Source organism: Rhagoletis pomonella, unplaced genomic scaffold (assembly GCF_013731165.1).
Source record: "Rhagoletis pomonella isolate Grant_MI unplaced genomic scaffold, Rhpom_1.0 Rhpom_scaffold_00010, whole genome shotgun sequence".
Classification (NCBI taxonomy): Eukaryota; Metazoa; Arthropoda; class Insecta; order Diptera; family Tephritidae; genus Rhagoletis; species Rhagoletis pomonella.
The window spans coordinates 4,015,814-4,023,547 of record NW_023458564.1 but is presented as its reverse complement, the minus strand read 5'-3'; positions in this window follow the sequence as shown (position 1 = coordinate 4,023,547).

The following is a 7,734-nucleotide window of genomic DNA, read 5'->3' as shown; positions in this document are numbered from 1 at the left end:
CCCCCCAAAGCCCGTACCTGCGTACGCTCATGGGAGAATGTGGCATATATTTTCCAATAATTTAGTTTAAGAAGCAAAAAACTTTATATTTTCATTCAATAAAATCAACAAAGAAGAAAACAAGTTTTTATTAAACATTTACTTTCCGGCACGAAGAAGAAGACATTTACAATCCAAAATTGGAACATATTTGCTCTCTATTACCCTTTTTTCTTGCGTGAGTAACGCTTTCTGGAAAGTTTTGGGATCCCGCGGGCTCGTGTGGAATAAACCTATTAAGAGCCGCAGAACTGGAATAGTCTGGTACACTTTTTTACAAGATCGTAAATTATCTGGCGTAAGCCGGCGACATCGACATTATTGGTAAAAAGACGCGCTACGTCCAGTGATCGGACTTCTACCACATTGTGGTAGATCTGCCACTTTCTTGAGCATCTACCACACAAGGTCTGAATTCTACCAAATATTCGCGCTTTTGAGCAGTTATATTTTTGCTCGACATAATCTTCTTAATTTTAAGAGCAAAAATTGTCCAACACTAAACACTAACAGCAGGCAGAATCAAAGGATAAAATAAACTGTTTTCTCAATATTAAATTTTTCGACAGGAAAAGTGGTTTTATTGTGTTAAATTGCAAATATATGATTTATAAAAAGAATTAATAGCGAAAATGTTAAAAAAACGACGATTTTTGTAAAAGTATTAGCAAATTTCAATGCATCTAAAGTTTCTAAAGCGTTGTTTACTTTTACTCGAGAATTGTCAAAATCGGCAAATCCCAAGTAGCGGTTTCTGGAACATGCCACATTTGTTCGCACATCGTGATGTGATAAAAAGAAAATCTGGTAGCACTCCGCAGGGTTGCAGAAATGTTTCAAAATATGTTCGAAAAATATCTTTACACTGTCAAGGAAAAAAATTGCCAAAACTCAAGGCAATTTTTAACAAATTCAATCTTGCACTTTATTATACTAAAATTAATTTTTTTAAGATTCGAATTAAAATGTTTACAATTTAGGTGAAACCTTGTAGTTTTTTTTTAATTTTTGTACAAAGTTTGATCCAAAACCTGAGATCTACCACATTTTTTTGAAATCTACCAAATTTTTTTCCAGATTCTACCACACAAATTTTTTTTAAGTCCGATCACTGGCTACGTCTATTCTGCTTTCTCAAAATTAGATAGAGAAGCAAAACCTTGGTGCTGGTGGTGAAAGAGGACAAAATGAAGTACCTTCTGTCATCAGACAAAGAGGAGAGGATACGCGCCTCGGTACTCGCATCATTGTTGACTGTTAGTGCTCATTTACTCATGGCGATTTTTGTTGCGGCAACTTGAAGTTTGTAGGAGAGAGCATAACGAAGAAAGGAGAGGGAGAGGAGCACCGAGTTGCCCGTGCTCGGGCAACATGCTTTATGCTCTCGTTCGTCTGTGTAAATTGCGGTTCACAGCTAACAATAACAATTGCATAAAAAAGTCGCCGTGTGTAAATGAAACGAGCAACGCCAAAAGGGAATATGAAAAATCGGGTCGATAAACGTTTCCGTGTATAAACACAGAGTTATAATTTTGAAAAAGTAGACGACTTCATTTATATAGGAACCAGATTTAACAACAATAATGCTATTATTATTAGCCCAGAAATCTAACGAAAAATCACTCTTTCCAACAAGTGCTACTTTGGACTGAGTAATAGGGAATACCGCAGCGACGGGGTAAGCCGTATGAAGCTTACAACGATATAGACATGGTCCGGTGGATTGAAACACAACCGCTTCGCTGGCTCGGCCGTGTCGTACCCGTTGAGTACAATTTCCCTTTAAATAATTAAACTCAAAATCTGAAATTAATTAAAAAGTGGACTTAGAGCTTTTGCACTCTAGGGCGACAAGCAAATGCCACAGAAACGCCCATAAGTGAGTGGCTGAAGGCAAGACCACAGCGTTTCTTGTTACAGGCAGGAAGATTTGCGAATATGTGTACTTGAATCTTGGAGTCTTGGTTAACACAAAACCCGCCATTAATTATCTGGGTCCCATATTAGATGCAAGCCTATGTTTCAAAGAACACCTTGAATAGCTTTGCGAAAAAAGCAGAACAGAAGACGACTTTAGCCGGAGTACTGAAGTCGGTATCACTATATAATGTGCAAGTTTGGGCAAATGCGCACGATACTAAATGCAACAGAGTGGTCTGGTATCTATATATAGAATTTTCGCTATAAGGGTTTACTGTACATTTTGTACAGTATCCGAAGACGCAGCCCTTGTTATCGTAGGTCTACACCCAATATATCTACCTCTTGGCTAAGGCGACCAATTTTGTGGTACCGTACTAACTCTGAAAAAGAAAATTGCAAGAAACCATACTCTGGCAAACCAAAAAATGAGATGGGACGCAAGTAGCAATGAACGTTGAATCCACCGTTTAATACCAAAACCAGAATTGTGGATAAACCCTTCTCATGGTGATGTAAATTTTCATATAACCCAGTGGCTTACAGGCAGGGCCGTTTTAAGGCTTACCTCACACGTTTCAATCTGGAACACACTGACACATGTGATACCTGCGCTAGAGACGTTACCGAAGACATCGAACATGTAGTGTTCTACTGCAAGAAGTTTGCCAGAGAATGGATTTATTTATCTGCGAGATGTCTTTAAAGCACTGATGCACAGAAAATTACTCAATTTCAAATAAGGTTAATATAAAGCCAAAAAAAAAACTATTCAAAAGTGACACCAACGCAAATGCCATACATGTACATAAATGGGCTGAAATACCTCCTAAATGTAAATGTAAAAATGAAAATGAAAAGATAAATACAAATAGAAAGATAAGCATAAAGATAAAAAAGGAAAGAGACAAGGATAGAGATAGAGAAAGTCATAGAGATAAAGATAGAGGCAAATAAAAAGATAAAACTGAGAATGAGATATGTTATGTTTCTACCTTATGCTGTGTTATGTTATGTTATCCATATTATTTTATGTCGTTGTGTTATTTTATGTTATGTTATGCTACATTATGTTATATTATATTATGCTATGATATGCTTTGTTATGTAATGTAAAGTTGTTCAACGCAATTCACCTCAACTCATCACAGCTCATTTCAAAGCACCCCACATCAACTCTTCTCACTTCAACACAACTCACTTTGACTCACCTCAGCCCAACTCACATCATTTCTTTTCAACTCAATTCACCTTACCTCACTTCAACTCACCCCAACTCAACTCCCCCAACTAACAGACTAACCTAATATTCAAGCACGCCGCCAATTTACTGTCAAAAATTTCTCATGCACATACAACTTGTATGAGACCAACCGAAATTGAACGGCGTTCGTATGAAGCTTCATAACTCAATTTCCAATTTTTGTTCTGCGTGATATTTTGATTTGACGTTTCGCTCAATGAAATCAGATGCAAACGGGCGCAAGCCAATTTCGGGTGACCCAAAAAAAACCAATTCGAAGGCGTGCGTACCAAAACGCAAGCCGCGAATATTAGGTTAGCCTGTATGTTATTTCAGCTCAACTCACCGTATCTCACCTCAACTCATCTCACTTTAACTTATCCAAACTCACTTTAACTTATCCAAACTCACCTTACCTGAACTCACTTTCCATTCTGCTCAACTCCCTTAATTTTAGTGGTTGAAATTCAACCGCTGGCGGAAAACTAGTATAGATAAAAACACAAATATTTTTTTGAATCCGGCATCAGATTTACTCCATTACATCGGGCTTTTGAGATATTCAAACCCAACAAAGCTTAAAAAAGCGGCTTGTTGCTTTTTGCACCGTAAATTACAGATATTACAGACATACTTAGATATTCCAGTGTTCGAAAAAATGGCGAAAAATAAATTAAATTTCGATTCAAAATGTTTGAAATCATCTTACTTAAACATTTTGAAGTTTGTAAGCGTAGACGAAAGAGGGAGACAGGTGGCATGCTTAACTTTCAAAAGTAAAATGATTTTTTTAGGCAAGCGTATTGCACCCTAAATCAGAAATAGTCACAAGGAAAAAAAACCCACAAATGTTCACGAGAGGCAAAAAACTGTTGATGCTAAGCAACAAATAAAGAAGATAGTAGAAAGAAGACATTTTGGTGCACGTTAGAAATATGCTAAGTGAACTGTTTTATGGGAAAAATTTTATTTTCAAAAAATTTTAGTTGTGATTGTTTTTCTATTTATGGTGCGATATGAAAGTATGTTTGTTTTGTTTCTTTTTAAGAAAAAAACTTTATTTTAAAAAGCATTGATGTATGTAGAAAGTTATTTACACAAAAAGTATATGTATATGTAGATTAAGTATAAGTTAAAGAGGTAGTGTATTTTTCAGTTTATTTACTTAAAAAGTTTACTATTTTACGAGGGTTGCTACTCAAGTGATAAAATATTGTAACACTAAGGTTAATGTGTCAAAGGTGTAATTTTCATTGTAAAGTCTGGGCTCTAATCGTAACATCCGTTCGCGGATCAAAAACCATACGAAAGAAAAAGACGTGATACGTCAGTCGTATAAGTTGATAGAGAGTACGTTCACGTACGTCATAATCCGAAAATTGTGTTTTTACGTGACGAGTAATACGATATCGTTGTGACGATTCGAGCCCTGATATTTTTATACCCGAGCGCACTTGTGCACAAGGGTATATTAATTTTGTTCACATAACGGTTGTTTGTAACAGCCAAAACGAATCGAGGTAGATATAGACAAATGTATACATAAATGATCAGGATGAAAAAAGAAATCGATTAAGCCATGTCTGTCTGTCCGTCCGTCTGTCCGTCTGTCCGTCTGTCCGTCTGTCCGTGTACACGATAACTCAAGCAAAAATTGAGATATCTCAACGAAATTTGGTATGTAGGTTTCCCTTAATCCAAGGTAGGTTGGTATTGAAAATGGGCGAAATCGGACTTTAACCACGCCCACTTCCCATATAACGGTAATTTCCAGAAATACGAAAACTGCGATATTTTAGTAACTACTGAAGATAATTCACTCAAAATTGATATTTACAATAATTTTTAGACGAAAAATAAGAATATTATAAATTTTTGGAAAATGGGCGTAGCCACGCCCACTTATGGTTACATGTGTATATCTTGGTAACCGCTGCCCCAATTTCTTCCAAACTTGGCACAGTTGTTGGCCTTCGCATAACATACCAAATGGCCGAAAATTTTTAAAATCGCTCAATAACCACGCCTATTTCCCATATAACGGTAATTTTCAGAAATATGAAAACTGCAATATTTTAGTAACTACTGGAGATTATTCACTCAAAATTGATATTTATAATAAGTTTTAGACGAAAAATAAGAATATTATAAATTTTTGGAAAATGGGCGTAGCCACGCCCACTTATGGTTACATGTGTATATCTTGGTAACCGCTACACCAATTTCTTCCAAACTTGGCACAGTTGTTGGCCTTGGTACAGCATAAAAAACCGCCGAAACTTTTTAAAATCGGACAATAACCACGCCCACATCCCATATAACGGTAATTTAGAGAAATACAAAATCTTCGATAAATCATTAAATATTGAAGCTCATTTTTTCAAAATTGATGGTTGCAACAATTCTTTACCAAGAAATGCGTTTATGGTAAAATTTTGGAAAATGGGAGTGGCACCGCCCACTTATGATCACATATAAGTATACCGGTAACCGTTCTACCAATTTGTACCAAACTCGGTATGGTTATTGTACTTGCCACGTGTAAGCAAAACGTTGAAAATTATTGAAATCGGACTAATATAACGGCCGATTCTCATATAACGGTAAATTTAAGAATTGCTTGAAACTTCAATATTTCCAAATTGAAGGACGCTAATTTACTCAAAATTGTTACAACTCGGCTTACCATCTAGCGGAAGGTTTCGGAAGGGTGAAAAAACATATATTTAATACTTGCGCCGGGTATTTAATGTTCGGCTCCGCCCGAACTTAGCCTTTCTTACTTGTTAATGGTAAACATACTCAGAACATTTTGTCATACGTACATATGCTATTGGTGTTGTTTCCAAATACTTCAATCATTCGTCATGATCATGGAACTAAATAATGAACATTTTCCACGATGTAGGGAGACAGAAGTGGCGCAATCAGCAGTACCGTTGCTTTGTGTTTGGCAAATTTGACAGAATCAGCTGTTCATGTGACGTCATTTTAGCAAACTGTTTGTATGTATTAAACAAGCAGCAGTGTGTCGAACAACCTGCTTCGACTATTGGCACCATCTCGATAGTTAGGCTAGCAAGCATTCTGATAGGAAAAACTTCTGTTCCATATGTCGATCCCATAACAATTTATATATTGTTGCAAAGCCCCATGTACGGTGACCATATTTATGGCAGCCGAATACGGCACATAAAATAATTTTCCCAATACATATGTAAATATTCAGTTGTAACATCACGCACTTGTAGAATACTTTTCCATAACTTTTTACTTTGTGCTCGCTATTTTTGCCCCGCAAACTTTGTTACAAACATTCCTAGGCAGGGAAACATAATGAAAATATCAGACTACTTTTGAAGTAGAAGTTGTTTTTTTAACGGATTATTTTCAGACTCGGATTTCAACCAAGCACAATGCAGTGCATAGCATGAACTGAACTGCAATCTTGCGATCTTGAAGAACTTCTCTACTGAACATTCTCCTGGAAGCCTTCTTATTTAAACTTTCTCACGTTTGAAGATACAATCCTTCATAAAATCAGTATTAATTTTTTGGCCTAGTTTCGCCTAATGAGTTTTGCTCTCTTCACAAAATTTGGAGATTGCCACACACCACAGCACATTGGACAGGTGATAGCACCAGAGCAAAAAACAGCAAGGTGTGTGTATTTTGTTGTTGGTTTTAAAATACATATAAGTAAACCAAGTTTGAAATTTTAGAGTAAACTGTAAACAAAAATGCCAATTTAAAGACGAATTTCTCGACAAAAAGTTGAATCAACAGAAGGAAAATGAAAAGCCATCCAATTTCTATTCAAACTCACAAATGTCCAGTTTCTCCACGCAAAATTTAAATTTCAGAAACCATCTACATACATATGTGCTCCTCAATTTGAATCAAAAGCGTCCAGATTTAAGAATAAAAATAGGTTCATTGGCATGCCATTTTTATGAACTTTTAAGGCATCAAAATACCGAATACGGGACATTAAAGGAAATACAAAACATTTGGCGTCCCGTATTTAATAAATAAAGTGCCAAGACAATGGACGAAAAAAGAGGACTATCCTGTATTTTACAGGACGGATGGTCACCGTACTTCTATGACAAAGCATTCTGTGTACGTTTGCTTTACAATGACAATGTCAGATTTGACATCTTCACATTCGTGTTTCAATATTTCCACAATTAAGTAGCAAGCCTCGTTTCAATAAAAATGGCTCTCTGATAGACGCATTAATGGATGTTGTACTTACATAAATATGTACATATCGTCGATGCCTTTGCAAAACCGCCCATCGACCAATTGCAAAACCGCCTATCTTACGGCACTTAGATTTTACAGGAAAGCGAAAAAACTGTTTTTCTTTTAAGGCATCCCTGCAGAAAAAAATTATCAATTGATTTAAATAACCAACTTCTAGTTAGCTTTTTTGTGGGATTTCGATAAATAACTAGCTTTTAATTAGCTATGATAAAACTAACTTTAAGTTAGTTATAAAGTCGTGCAGGAGTCGTGCAGACTTTATC